Source organism: Ctenocephalides felis, unplaced genomic scaffold (genome assembly GCF_003426905.1).
Source record: "Ctenocephalides felis isolate EL2017-DRISC unplaced genomic scaffold, ASM342690v1 CF-g0.4_SCAFFOLD_03573, whole genome shotgun sequence".
NCBI classification, from domain to species: Eukaryota; Metazoa; Arthropoda; class Insecta; order Siphonaptera; family Pulicidae; genus Ctenocephalides; species Ctenocephalides felis.
The window spans coordinates 25,099,631-25,116,348 of NW_020539727.1; the positions used below are offsets into that span (position 1 = coordinate 25,099,631).

The following is a 16,718-nucleotide window of genomic DNA, read 5'->3' on the forward strand; positions in this document are numbered from 1 at the left end:
AAATAATTAGATAAATTATTAGCTCTTGGTTGCAAGTAGTATAAATTCAATTTTGTTAATAATTAATTTTTATTTTGTTAGTGATTAATTTTTATTGGTCACTAAATTTTATTTTGGGCATGTGATATTTTATATATTTAGAATAATATTTTAGGTATAATATATCTAAATTAGAGCCTTCTATAAATAATTCAAGTCAAGAATTTACACAATATTTAAAATGTAACTAATTTTATTCATATAAGCCAGCAAATTAATTGTTTAGTATGTAAAATCTCATTTGTTGCACTGTGGCTATTTATAATTTAAAAATATATATATTATAAAATTAGGTATGTTTAATATTTTTAATATTTAAGCAAATGTTTAATATATTACATATCTAAATTACAGCTTTTTATATACAAAAATAAAATAATGATACTATATTTAAAGTCTTGAAACAGATTTTATACTAAGATTCATGCAACTGGGTTACTAAATGTTATTAAAATTATATTAAATTTTATATATAAAGATGTTTAGTATTTTATATATTTAAAATAAGGTTTTAAGTATAATATATCCAAATTACAGCTTTATAAGGAAACCGATAGTATATAAAATAATTTTTAAAATTCAACTACATTTATTAATATTAAGCATAAATGATGTGTAGGTTCTATTTGAGAGCTAATAACGTGTTTATTTTTAAAAATTTATAACTTATAGTATTTTATATGTTTAAACAAATATTTGAAGTCTCACATATCCAAATTTGAGCTTTCTAGGATTAATATAATTGTAATAAATCAATTTTCAAAATTGACATTCTGCATATTGAAGACTGAAGAAGATTATGTATTTAGGGTGTTTAAGAGCTTATAAAGTTTTTATTTTATAAAATTTATAACTTAAAGTATCTTTTATATTCAAAACAATATGTAAGGTATAACATATTCAAATTACAGCTTTCTAGGGCTAACAGCTATAAAATAACACCATATTTAAAATATAACCAATTTTACTCATGCAAGCCATCATATTACTGATGTATTAATACCTTTGATAAGTAATACCGTGTTCATTTTCCAAAATTTTTAACTTTTATTATTTTTAATATTTAAAATATAATTTTAGATATAAAATATCCAAATTACAGAATTCTAGATACAATATTAACAAATCTACAAATATATTTGTATCAATCTGTGTCAGTAATAAGATAATAAGACAATAATTATAGTAACAATGAAGTAACAATATTTCAGGTTTATTGAGGAGATTGACTTGATTAATTAGAGCAACAAATATATATATATATATATATATATATATTATATTTCACCGATAATCAATATAATCGAACAATATCGAAAGCAAAATAATATAAACTATTGTAGAAGTATTGCCAATTCTAAAATCGAAGCATTTCGAAATTCTTGCAAATATTAGAAAATTTTTTATCATGAAGACAAAGATTTTCAAATTCAGATCCTGAGTCGGTAAAAAAAAAGTAGTAAATAATTTATTATTATGTATGAAATTACATATGAATTTTATTTCCATCTAAAGAGAACGGATGCCGAGTAATATTTTCTAAGACAATGGGTGATATAATATTATATAATTTTTGAAATTGTATCTTTTTATTAGATATTCTTCTCAAGTTGTAACAATAAACCATTAATTATAGACAATTATGTTAATGGTAATATAATAATATATTATGGGCAATAGACTTAGAAATATTGTTCAGGGATTCAAAAACTGTGATTTGTGAATTTTTTGGTTTGAAAATCCAGATTTTGAGTGTTTTTAGACCTAGATAGCTGTAATTTGGATATGTAACACTTTAAATATTTGTTTAAATATATAAAATGACAAAAGTTAAAAAATTTGGAAAATAAACACGTTATAAGCTATCAAAGGTATTAATACATCACTAATTTGGTGGCTTGTATGAGTAAAATTAGTTACATTTTAAATATTGTGTTATTTTATAGCTATTAGCCCTAGAAAGCTGTAATTTGGATATGTTATACCTTAGATATTGTCTCAAATACAAAAAATACTATAAGTCATAAATTCTATAAAATAAACACTTTATAAGCTCTCAAACAGCCTAAAAACATAATCTTTTTGTTCGTCCTCAACATGGAGAATGTCAATTTTGAAAATTGATTTAATATATTAATATTATCGCTAGAAAGCTCAAATTTGAATATGAGAAACTTCAAATATTTGTTTAAATATATAAGATATTATAAGTTATAAATTTTATGAAATAAACACGTTATTAGCTCTCAAATATAACCTATACATCATTTATGCTTAATATGAAAAATGTGATTGAATTTTTAAAAATTATTTTATATAATATCTGTTATCCCTATAAAGCTGTAATTTGGATATATTATACTTAAAACCTTATTTTAAATATATAAAATACTAAATATCTTTATATATAAAATTTAATATAGTTTTAATAACATTTACTAACCCAGTTGCATAAATCTTGTATAAAATTTGAACCACGATATTAAATGTGGTATCATTGCTTTATTTTTGTATATAAAAAGCTGTATTTGGATATGTAATATATTAAACATTTGCTTAAATATTAAAAATATTAAACATATCTAATTTTACAATATATATTTTTTTTAAATATAAATTGCCAAGGTGCAACAAATGAGATTTTACATACTAAAGATGATGAACACTAGGTACTAAATAATTAATAAAAAATACTTAAATATTAAAATTAAGTTTTTTAATATTATATTAATTTGAAATAATATATGAAGTATATTAGTATATATCTAATTTAGAGCCTTCTACAGCGTATAAATATAAAATATTAAGACTATTTTAATAAAACTACTTTTGCTCTATATATGCAACTATGTTAATAAATAATTTTTAATATTTTTATATTATAAAATTTAAGATATTTAGTATTTTACTTATTTAGTAGAAGGTTTCAAAAATTATATATCCAAATTACAACCTCCTAGGAGTAATAGATATATTTTAAACTAATTTTCAATTCAGTTTATTTTCATTCAAGTTTATTTTCATTCCTCCCGCGTTATAAGAGAACACCAGGAGCGTTATAACGAGATTGCCATATATATCATATTAATTATTATATAACATAATTGTATAAAAAAATAAATTGGCTGCTCACTTACTTATATGTATATAAGTCTGATCTATTATTATAAACAAAGTGAATGTAAATATATGTATATACATATGGATTTGTTGAGAATTAGTGAGGCGCCAACGACCAGGGATAAAATAATATAGGGCAAGTTGCATAATAAATAACAAATAAATATGTACTTAATCGATAACAATTAAGATTTATCAAAATTTAATAGTAATAATTTTTTTTTTTTTAAATCAAGAATGCTTGCTATGTCGTCCAAGCCTAACACTGCACTTTTCCATATATTTTTACTTAGGCTTGGATGTGCATGGTAAGCGTTATTTCAATATTTTTAGGCATAAATGTTTTTGATTAGTTTTATTACTTGTGGTTAATAAAACTAGTTGTAAGTAGCATTTTGCCTGAAGGCAAGTTGTATAAATTTTCTGATATTAAACATACAGGCTAAGTAAGTTAGTTTCATGAAGTGAATTTTTTATACTATTTTTCAAAAATTCGATTTCAAAGTCGTTTTATACAAAACTTTTGCATAAAAGTATATACAATAGTTCATATGGATTTTTAGTAAATTTTATCTAGTTTTTGCTAAGTTAATAAAAAAAATGTCATGGTTATTCTATTACAAACTCGTATACAACATAAATCCAATTTCAAAGCCATTTTATTCAAAACTTTTATATCGAAGAGTATAAAAGTGTTCCCTAGGAAATGTTGTAAATTTTATCTAATTTCACCCTATCTAGCTGAAAAGGGGTGTATATAAAATTAATGAATATAAAATTTTTGAACTGACTCATGTAGAGTTCCCCTATATCTAAGAAGTTTCTTAGCTCTTGCATTACTATCTTGATCAACACCAAAATTAAATCTTCATTCAAATTTATGAATTTTGTCCTAAAAGTATTCTTCTGATTAAGACATTTTTCATTAAATCAAGAATGTAGTGCTACGATGTAACTTTAAAATGTTTATTTATCTATCTATGTAGATTTGCTTGTTGATATCGGTGCGCATACAACAACAGATCTCTATTCACATACACGACGACTAATCACAATCGACCCGTATAGAAATGATATCATCGAGAGCGAATGATGAAACATTGGCACTAGACTCTGCCGTAACGCACTTCCGTTGCATTTGTACGGATTTACACCCTAGTCGCGCCTAAAGAAGTTTTATTACAAAAAGTCCTTGTTCAATATTGTAAAAGTTGCTCAAGATGGTAGCTTCTCTTTTATCCTCTTGAGCAACACCACAATCGATTGTCGATCCAAATTTATCGATCTTCTCCTGAAATCTTTGGCAATTTCGATTGCATCGTCTCCTCTGTTGTTTTATCTGTTGTTATTGTTGTTGTTGTTGTTGGTTGGTTAGTTGTTGTCGTCCTCGTCTGTTGGGAGTAATCGGTGGCCATTATTACATAACTCATGAACATGATGCATGATGCATAATTCATGTTAAATGTTTAACTTTAGCATCTTTAACTTTCACCAACATCCATATCTGCTGCACGTGGTGAGACTTACTCGACGCCGGCGAATGGTACGGTACGATTACGAATTATTAATAGACGGTGAGCCAACGACGAAAAATTTTATTTATTAACTTCCCGTAGGGTAAGTTATTGTAATGGGCTGAAAATCGAAATTCAAAATGTTTACATTTCTCGACGTTTTGAAGGTTTCTGAACATTTTGGCATACTTCAGAAACTAAATGGATGTGTGTGTATGTGTGCGGATAAAAATTGTCTTCGACGATTTTAGGAACACGGTTCAACCGATTTGAATGATTCATTCACCATTCGATTTCTATTGATAGGGAAGTGTGCTGATTAGTTTTTGGCAAAGGCAGGTCCAGCCGTTACGGAGATACGGGGCAAAGAGTGCAGAAAATAGAAATCGACTTTTTGATAGAACGGAGCATCCGATTTGAATGATCTAAAAACATTCAATTAGTAATGATTGGGAGAAGTGTTTATTAGTTTTTGGCAAAGACAGGCCCAGCCATTTCGAAGATACGGAGCTAAATGTGTAAAAATTGCAGTTTATGAGAAAACTAAGCTTCCGATTTAAATGATTCAAAGAACTTTCTGCTTGTTTTAACAAAATAATTGATTTTGCAAAAAAAAATTTGTTTCAGTTTTTTTTTTTTTTTTTAATTTTTGGTATATCGAAAATATTCCAGATTTTATTTTTAATTCTGACTATAGTTCTAATATACTTTACAAATAATTTCAACTCTGCAATTCAGTTTATATAATTCTTATAAATATTAGACAATGTTACAATATTAATAATAATCTATTTGAAAACATTCAGTATTCCTCGAACATTTCGTTACGGTAAGGAAAGTTCCAGCAATTTGCCTTAAGGCACGATGCCACCCACCTCACTAGTTATTTATTTATTTTACAAACCGTCGGTATACTAATATTATAATAATATTTTGTAGTTTTATTATTATTTAATTAACTATTAGTTATTTTATTACTTATTTATTTATTATTTAATTTATTTACTATAAACTTATTTATATTTAGTTAATTTTTAATTATTTTTGAATATAACTAGTTTGTTTGTTTCAAGTATTTTTTAAAAATTCAATAAGTATTTTAATAAGCTTTAAAATACTTTTACAATATAATTATTTTATTTAACAAATTTTAGGTTATTTTATGATATTTTATTAAATTTAAGAGTCTTAGATTATTATTATTAAGTATTTTTACAAAGTATTTTCTTTTACAAATTTTTAGGTATTTTGGTGAAAGAAATATTTTGTTTCACATATTTTAAATGTTTTTTAAATTATAAGTTTTTAGTTAACTAATTAATGAGTATTTTAACAATAACAATCATATAAAAAATAATTATAAAAAATAATAATAGTAATTTAGAAGTATTTTTGCAACAGAAGTATTTAGTTTAACGAATTATGTTGTTATTTATAAGACTACAGATAGATAACTCACTGATATTAAATTTGTTGCAATTTGAATACTGTACGTATGTAATTCATATTCATGGTGGAAGGACATTTTTCTGCATTTCTTTGATTAACTCTAAAACTTTGTACCGGGCACTCTTTTTTTTATTAGTTTAGCAGGAACTAAATAAAATTAATTACAATTTCATACAGACAATTATATACACTCCGATATAAAAGTTTTGAATAAAACGACTTTGAATTCTTGATTATTGACATTCTTTATCATTCTTTAAATTCGGGACATTTTTTGGTTTTTATCAAATAACTCAAAAATTTCATATGGAACCACGCCCTTTGAGTTAGATAGGGCGAAACTAGATAAAATTTACAACATTTTCTTGGGAACATTTTTATACACTCATATATAAAAGTTTTGAATAAACTATAAATAATTTTATACAATCCGACTTTGAATTCGATTTTTTGATAAGTATTAGTAAAGTCGGGACCTTATTCTACATTTCATCAAATATTTCGAAAATTTTATATTGGAAACGCCATTTAGGTACAGCAGAAAGTAGATAAAGTCCACTACATTTCCACATAAATAGTTATATACAGTCCAAAATAAATGTTTTGGATAAAACGACTTTGAAATCAAATCAAAATTTTGGATAAAAAGGATAAAAAAAGTGTTACAATTTCCAAAAGTTTCACAATAATAACTGACAATAAATCAAAATTTTCAATGATTTCAGGAGAAAAATGCGTATTTAAAAAAAACAATAATGTAATTAAAGTCATAATTCTAATATGGCATGATCGGTTTGTCATTGTAATTAACATTTAGAAAAGAACCTTCATTAGAGAAATGAAGTAAATTCTATAATATTTGTGGATTATGTTAAACAACGCCTAAACAAATATTGTTTTTGCAACTTCACTCATCATTTATTAATTGTGTTTGAAGAACTTCATGTAATTAAAATTAACATACATAACATTCATTGACTGCTTGTAATTTTTTTACTTTTTCGCTGGCGATATAATCTCCTTCATGAAAACAGCTGTAATATCTGTCTTGTCTAAAAAATATTTTCCATTTCAATAACTTCAAAGATTTATAGAAACTACGAATAATATAGAGACAATTTTTAATCAATAAACTTACGTACACGGCACAAATGTTTAATTTGTTTTTATTATTTTCAAGGAACAGAGTAAAATATTCTTCTGATTCAGGCATTTTTCATTAAATAATGAAAGCAAATAAACTTCAAAATTTCTCTTCCAAGTAATATCCAACATATTCGTTATATAATATCCTGTGTTTTAATGTTGAGAAAGATGAAAATCTTGCGTTTTCACTTTCTTACACGAGAAGAAAATTGCGAAAATCTGAGACGATCGCCTCTTGGTACAAGAAAAAGTCGAATAAATTAATTTGAATCGATAGAAATCAATATTTATTACTGGTTTTAATTACTAGGAATCGTATAAACTTGTAGATACATCATATATTATTTAACAAGTTTTTCTACTATAATTTTCCTGTTTTGTACAAAATTCTAGAGAAAGATAAGATTTTGCTTTTGTACAAAATGTCTCAAAACTTTCGTTTGTGTTCATAGATGTTACACAATAGAAATTGGATAACAATAAACAAAAACTTTCCTAAAGTCGTTAAAATCTTCAGATAGATGAACAAATGTAACATCGAAAAGTCTTGAACAAACAAAGTTATGTGACGAATTAACACATTACAAGAAAAACGACTTTTGGGAGAACAGAAGGTGTTATTGAACTTTTGAACAAATTAAAAATAGACAGAAATTTAGTAAATATTTCAGACAGAATGCTTGAAAAAAAGTTCTAGGTTTTGTTCGTAAATTGATTTTGTGCAAAATTAGAAAAAAAATATTTATTTTACAATATTGGTGTATAAAGAATTTATATTATTGAATTTAGAACAAATTTGCCTAATATAATATTTATATGACACAAATAGTTTTTGAGTTATAAATACTAAAATGCATAAAAGTCATCTTGGCACTATTCAAACTCGTATGATTATGCAATACTACTTTGTCATTTTCTAAAGCGATTTTAAAGTATACCGAGATGATGTATAGACCTATAATGTTAGACAAAATTAATTATTATTCTATTTAGTATAAATTTGCCTAACATACTATTTATGTAATACAAATAGTTTTCGAGTTATAAATACTAAAATGCATAAAAGTCATCTTGGCACTATTCAAACTCGTATGTTTATGCAATACTACTTTGTCATTTTCTAAAGCGATTTTAAAGTATACCGAGTTGATGTATAGACTTATAATGTTAGACAAAATTAATTATTATTCTATTTAGTATAAATTTGCCTAACATACTATTTATGTAATACAAATAGTTTCGAGTTATAAATACTTAAATGCATAAAAGTCATATTGGCACTATTCGAACTCGTATGTTTATGCAATACTACTTTGTCATTTTCTAAAGCGATTTTAAAGTATACCGAGTTGATGTAGAGACTTACAATGTTAGACAAAATTATTCATTATTCAATTTAGCACAAATTTCCTAATAACTATTTATGTAACATAAATAGTTCTCGAGTTATAAATACTAAAATGCATAAATGTCATCTGGCTTCCATTTATACTCATATATGTATGCATTTTACAACTTTGTCATTTTCTGAAACCATTTATGAGTATATCGAGTTCATGTAGAGACTTACAATGTTTGACAAAAATATAGAGCATTAAATTTAGAACAAATTTGCCTAATATACTATTATATAACACAAATAGTTTTCGATTTATAAATACTAAAATGCATAAATGTCCTCTGGCTTCCATTATTACTCATATATGTTTGCATTACCAAATTCGTTAATTTTGCAGAACAAATTTATAGAATCAAATTTTTGCCTTCAACTTTGGTAAATTACCACTCCAGAGTTATTTAAAGAACAAATTTGAAATATTTGAACTTTTAGAATATGTTAAAGTGTTTAATAAACCATTATCGATGCAATTTGTAAAGAATGTTGCGAAAATTTTCATTTGGCACGATTCCAAAACTTTCTTTTCGATTAAAGATTATTTCAGCAATCTTAGAGAATAAATACATGAAAAAACACTGGACTATTTTATAAAGGTATCAAATAAATATTGTTACAATTTTCTAAAAAAAAATTGTCCTTTACCAAGTCCTTTACCAGTTTGGATTTCGCAATTCCATTACCGAGGTGTTAACTTTGAAATTAATTTTATTGCAATTATTTCAATGAACTAAATACTAAAAAAATCAGAACTAGACATCATAATATATAATGTGTGTTCATAAAATATTTATATATGTGTATATTTCCATGTAAAACCATGTAAGTAACCTTGGCAAGTTGCAGACGGTTATAAACCTCGAACCAACTCAAAGGTTAACCTGTTTTAAACCCGAATTACGATTTTATTTAAATTGCATAAAATTTAATAAGAGAGCTGATGGAAAGGAAACTTTTATTAGACAAAAATATAGCTGATACTTTTATACATATTTTTGCCTAAACAAAAAATTCTCTAAAGTCACTCAATTAGGATACATAATTTCGAAAAATTCGATAAAAATCAGCATTAACTTGATGTAATGCAGTTTTCTTTGTATTTCTACATTTTTTTTAGTTTTCAATGCTATTTTCAGGTATACCGAGTTGTTGTAGAGTTTTTTCACACTAGACAAAGTTGTAGATTAATTAATTTTTAACAAATTTGCCAAAAATTTCGTATATTTTAAAATAACGTCAGTCAATGAATGTATGTTAATTTTAATTACATGAAGTTCTTCAAACACAATTATTACATGATGAGTGAAGTTGCGAAAACAATATTTGTTTAGGCGTTGTTTAACATAATCCACTGTGTGATCAAATATTATAGAAATTATTAATCAGCAATTATTTTCTAAATGCTAATTACAATAACAAACCGATCATGTCATATTTGAAGTATAAAGCAATACTTTTTTTTTATTTATGATTTATTGGTTTTATAAACTAGTACATTAGCCATATACTAAATTACATGATATCTACATTATAATAGGTTGTCAAATATCTCCCTTCCGCCTTTTTGTATTATAAACCAAGAGTAAAAAAGCGGAAGGGAGATATTTGACAACCTAATATAAATGTGTGTAATGGTCGACACTAATAAATGTGTGCATCACGAGTGTTACCATATTACTAATAAACATTATTCAAAATTGTTTTAGGATGTATTTATTTTTACTTAAATGCCATCTTGTACAGTAGCAAATAAGTTTTACTTCAATCGCGTATGAACCTTAGGAGCACACTTTTTTTATATAAAGTACTTAGATCTATTACAATACGTTAAAGGACATAAATCTAATTACTACCTTATTACCTTAAATCTAATCATACCGTACGATACTTAAGACTATTAGCTCCTACATTTATCTATAAACCTATTACCGCTTTATCATTATTTGCTATTAACCTATTATTATATGTAACATACACCCTACGTATCTTTTTACCCCTTACAAACCTTACATTCTACCATTTACACGCTATATATTACTCTTATTTATCGATTCTACCGTATACTCTATTATCTATTGCCCACACCGGGATCGAACCCAGGACCACCGCGTGGCAGTCCACAACCTTAACCACTACTCTATTGGGTTCCCCACAAATAATATATTAAGAGAAGCATTGTTCTTTCCGCCTTACCTATTAATTAAGTAATTAATACTAATACTAAAATGACGCGACGACACGCGGAAAAAAGGCGACCAATCGTAGCGGTACGGTGGTGTAGTGGTTAAGGTCATTGCCTTCCACGCAGAGGGCTCGGGTTCGATTCCCGGTAGGGTTCGGAAAAATTAGCGTTTAAGAAACATTATAGGTGTAAGATAAGATATAGTATTAAGCGTATTGTGTATGTAGGGTTGTAGGGTTGTAGGCGTATTAGGCGTACTATATAGTTAGTTAAAAGGCGTACGACATAGAATTTAGAGTTTAGGCATACGTGAAAATAGTAGAGGTATCTTATAAGAAATACATGTTATATGATAATCGTTAGCAGAAATTTGCTACGGGTACTGTATAAAATGCATTTTTATCCTTATAAACAACTCTTCAAATATTATTTTATTCATGACAAATAAAAAAAAGTACGTGACATACCTCAACATTTCATTTTTGCAGCCACGAGTACAAGTTTTGCAGTTTATTAAATAAGTTAAATTCAAAATAGGTATTGTTGGACTTAGAAAACAAAAATAAATGCTTAAAAATACAATTTATACTTTTTACCAATATACATGTGCAGGGTGTCCCAGAACTCAACCAACATGTTTGTCTTTATGCCTGTTCGTCACGTTTTTTTTTTGATTTTATGAAATAAACATTATAAGAACCTATTTCTTCAAACTTTAGTATTTTAATTTTAATCATCGGTAAACATAACAATATAGAAATTCCACATTGCCCAATATCTAATTTGTGATATTTTTATCATTTCCTACATTTTCTATCAACATGCAAAGGGTACCTGCATACACTTGCATTATGCACAATTGTGCAACATGGATTCTAATTGGAAAAATAGATGATTCTTGAACAACATATATATATATATATATATATATATATATATATGTATATGTATATGTATATATATTATTATGTATGTATATTATTATGTATATATACAGTCGAACAAGTTAATCTAGTGATCTTTAAGATAATATGTGAGTAATATTATGTTATGTAACTACTTAGTTACTTTTCATATAAGAACGCAACATAAGTAAATGTAGGCATAAGATTGTTTCACAGATGATGAGATTGTAGAGGAGATATGTGCAAAATTTATTACTTTTTGCACCTTTATGTACTGTCTGACTTCATAACCGTCTGTTTGTAATAGTGAGTTTCCCCTAAAACTCACTAAAAATGAATAAATAAAAATATTTATTTATAATATACGTTTCGACACGGATTGTGTGTATTGTTCGCAATATATTTACAAGAGAATGAACCAACACATTTGCAATTCGAAAAATAAAAATCAGTTTAAGGCAATGTTTTCGGAACATATCATTAGTTTAAACCACACTTTCAATACAAAAATCCTATTATTTTACATAAGGAAAAGAATGTTGACCTCAGAAAATTTGCTGAATCTGTATTTATTTTTTAGACGGAATTTTGCTTTTCTAGCTTATCATAATATTATCAATTTTTTCAAAAATAATTTTCGAAATTTTTGACTATTGTATTTCATAATCTATTTGATTTTATGTTTTATTTTTCAAAATTGTATTTCTTTTCGTCATATGCGTTTGATTTGCTCAGAACTTGCATTACACTAATTTTCAGTTTTAAAATTAAAAACAAAACATGTTTTCACTTAATATATTTATTTTCTATATTTATTTTGCATGTAATGTATGTTTGGTTTATTATCTATATGTAATTATCAAAAATATGTTTTTCCTGGTGTGGTATGTATATCTTTTATTATTTAATTATTTTAAATAAAAATTTCTATTTATTTTTTTGAACTTTGTAAATATTCTTTTAGATGGTGATTAACAAAAGTTGCCGAATGATGGCACAGAATTCGTATCGAAACGTATATTATAAATAAATATTTTTATTTATTTGTTTTCTTTTATTTCGACGATTGGCTGAAAATCAATATTTAAGATATGTCTCGACGTCGAACAAAAAAATCTAATTTTACATATATATATAAATATTGATAAGAAATGATATTTTTTAAGGAAAATGTGGAAACTGGTAGTAGAAGATAATTATTAATATATATATATATATATATATATATATATATATTGTGTAATTATCTTCAACTACCAGTTTCCACATTTTCCTTAAAAAATCTCATTTCTTAAGAATATTTATGCAATAATAATCCTCATATTATTTTTTCCCTTCGATATCAATTAATACGAACCATATGAGTTATAAACAAGTTTTTGTTTAAACAAATAAGGAAAAAAGAAATTTGTTGTGTAAATATATGATTGAGTTCGAGTTGTATATGGGATTTAATAAAGTTCTGTAATAAATTAAACTGCTGGCTTTATATGGTAATAGAGAGTGTGTTTTTTGTTTGAATAAAAGTGTATATATATATATATATATATATATATATATATATATATATAGGTATGTATATATAAGAAAATGTTGTTCAAGAATCATCTATCTGCAATTTTATTATTCATCGGTTTCAACGAGCTCTTCAGGACGTTCCGTTTGTACTACAGCTTTGAAATTTGGATACGATATACTTCAATGTATGTACTAAATACAAAAAATACTAAAACTTACAATTTTTGCATGTTATTTACAATTTTCTTAACAACGTACATCAAAATCTAACAATTTGTCATTATTGTAGTATATCGTTTTTCAACGAGCTTTTCAGGACGTCCCGTTTGTACTACAGCTTTGAAATTTAAATATGATATAGTTTGATGTATATACTAAATACAGAAAGTACTTAAGTTTATAAGTTTTTCAGAAAAATCACAAGTTATTTAAGATTTTCTGAGTAACATGTACAGACTGCTTTTAGCAAACAAATGCATAAAATATATTTTTTTAGTACAATTTTTAATTGTACAATTTATTTATATTTTATGAACCGATATTTCGACCTTAGATACACTAGTTTTATATATTTATTATCACAATCCATTATTTTTAAAAACAACAACAGAAAAATAGCGTTCGAGTTTATTTTCGTATCGCATTCGCATAATCATCATTGTATTATAATAATTATTGTTAAAATAAAAAGTTCCATTTCAGTGTGTTCATCAGCGTGAAAAATATACAATTAAATCATACTTTGAACATTATTAATAATAATAAAAAATAATAAAAGAAAAAAACACAAACAACGCGAAACGAATTTAATTACATCATATTCGCCTCAAGCTGAGTCACCGGGAAAAAACACTAAATGTAATGAGTAGACATGTTTTGGATGCGATTTTAAAATATATAGAGTTGTTGTAGAATGTTATGATGTTAGAAAATGTTATTCATAATTTGATTCTGAGTAAATTTGTTGAATATTTTATTAATATTGGACAAACCGTTTAAAAGTTATGAGCGATTTAATAAAAAAAAATGCGCGGGAGGATCAAGGATATTCAAGGTCGTAGGCCTAAGCTTATAAAATTGGCAAAGTGTAAAAATGCAATTTTATAAAAACTATTGCAGATATTGTGGTGATTCAAAAAGTTGTTCTAAGAACATTTCTAATTTGCCATCGAATAGTAATACTCTCGATTTTCAATTTTCACTAATTCATCAAGAATGTATATTATGCATAAATAAATATTCCGGACTTGAAGAAATAGTTAACAATGCAAGTCGATAGTATGTATGTTTATATATAATTTATATATTGTCAAAGTTTTTTTTCCATTGCCAGTTGTATATTTGATACTTTCTATATGAGTATGCAAATTAATGTTGCATTCTCAGTGAACGAGTTGAAACAACAAATCGTTATTATCACAGTTCGATGGCAAATTAAAAATGTTATATAAGTAACTTTTTGAATTTCAAAATATGTCAAAGCGTTCTCGAGATATTGCATTTTAAACATTTCGATTTTGCAGGAACCATATTGAATTTTGCACCTTATAAAATTTGCAAATTGTAAAAATGCAATATTGTAAAAACTATTGCAGATATTCTAGTAATTTAAAAAGTTGTTCTAAAAGCATTTTTAATTTGCCATCGAATAGTAATACTGTCGATTTCAAATTTTTACTTGTACATCAAGAATGTATATTATACATAAATAAATCTTCAGGATTTGAAGAAATAGTTAACAATGCAAGTCGATAGTATGTTTCTTTATAGTTAATTAATATATTTTCAAAGTTATTTTTTCATTACCGATTGTATATTTGATACTTTCTCTATGAGTATGCAAATTTAAGTTGCCTTCTTAGTGAACAAGTTAAAGCAACAAATCGGCTTTATAACAGTTCGATGGCAAATTGAAAGTATTATATAACCAACTTTTTGAATTTCCGAAATATCTCAAAGCGTTCTCGAGATATTGCATTTTTAAACATTTCAATTTCGCAGGATCCATATTGATTTTTCACAACTTATAAAATTTGCAAAGGGTAAAAATGCAATTTTATAAAAACTATTGCAGATATTTTGGTGATTCAAAAAGTTGTTCTTATAACATTTTTAATTTGCCACCGAATAGTAATACTCTTGATTAAGAATATACTTGTTTTTATTACCGATTGTTTTAATGTTTTCTATATGAGTATGCAAATTTAAGTTGTATTCGATGGCAAATTAAAAATGCTTTTAGAACAACTTTTTAAATTACTAGAATATCTGCAATAGTTTTTACAAAATTGCATTTTTACACTTTGCAAATTTTATAAGTTGTAAAAATCAATATGGATCCTGTGAAATAGAAATGTTTAAAAATGCAATATCTCGAGAACGCTTTGAGATATTTTAGAAATTCAAAAAGTCCCTTATATAATACTTTCAATTTGCCATCGAACTGTGATAATCACGATTTGTTGTTTTAACTCGTTCACTAAGAATGTAATACTTACTTAATGTACTCTTATAGAAAACATCAAATATCACAATTTGTAGTAATAAATTAACCATAAAAATATATCAAATAACTATATATATTACTATCAACTTGCATTGTTAACTATTTATTCAAATCCTGAAGATTTATTTATGCATAATGTATATTCTTGGTGAATTAGTAAAAATTGGAAATCCAGAGTATTATTATTCGATGGCAAATTAAAAATGTTTCTAGAACAACTTTTTGAATCACCAAAATATCTGCAATAGTTTTTATAAAATTGCAATTTACACTTTGCCAATTTTATAAATTTGTATGCATTCTGCGTATGACCTTGAAAATCCTTTCTTTTTAAATAATTAAAAATTCAATAACTTGAGAATTCCTGAAGATAATTTTATGATTCAAAAAGTCAAATAGCATTTTAAATTTGCCATCGAACTGTCGTAGTCTCGATTTGCTGTTTTAACTCGTTCACTGAGAATGCACCTTAAATATGCACTCTCACACCAAATAAAGTGCTCGACGATAAAAATATTTCTAACAATTTTTTTGTTTATGTTTATTATTGTTTATGTATTTTTATATAATAATTTTTATTTCCTTCCCCAGGTGTTCCTATGCCTGACAATTTCCCAAATATCAGCCATCTACGTACCATTTGGAACCAAAACGAATTTCGCTCCAAATAGTTTATCTTCCAACGATGACTATTTGTCACAAGAAAAAATCATCACACGAATTTATACTACAAAAAGATCTACGTGAATCCTTATTATTTGGTTCCGTACCCAAATTTCAATCCTTTGGACCAAAATTTTGGAAAAAATGAGGAAAATTTCGAGAGGAGAGCTGATGAAGTTGACCAGGATTATGAGGAGCTGGAGTTTGGGAAAAAGACGAATATTGATAGGTGAGATGATGATAATATATTATGTTATAAATGATAATATATAAATGATAA

The 16,718-nt window shown here is 25.7% G+C and overlaps 1 long non-coding RNA gene across 1 annotated transcript in view; it reads left to right on the forward strand.

Annotated features, from left to right (window-relative positions):
• LOC113389368 overlaps positions 1-16,478 on the forward strand; it is a 30,106-nt gene extending 13,628 nt beyond the window's left edge. Inside the window, exon 2 of the long non-coding RNA XR_003368245.1 lies at positions 16,367-16,478. This is a non-coding gene — a long non-coding RNA (uncharacterized LOC113389368). The remainder of the gene's footprint in view (positions 1-16,366) is intronic.
• The last annotated feature ends 240 nt before the right edge of the window (positions 16,479-16,718 follow it).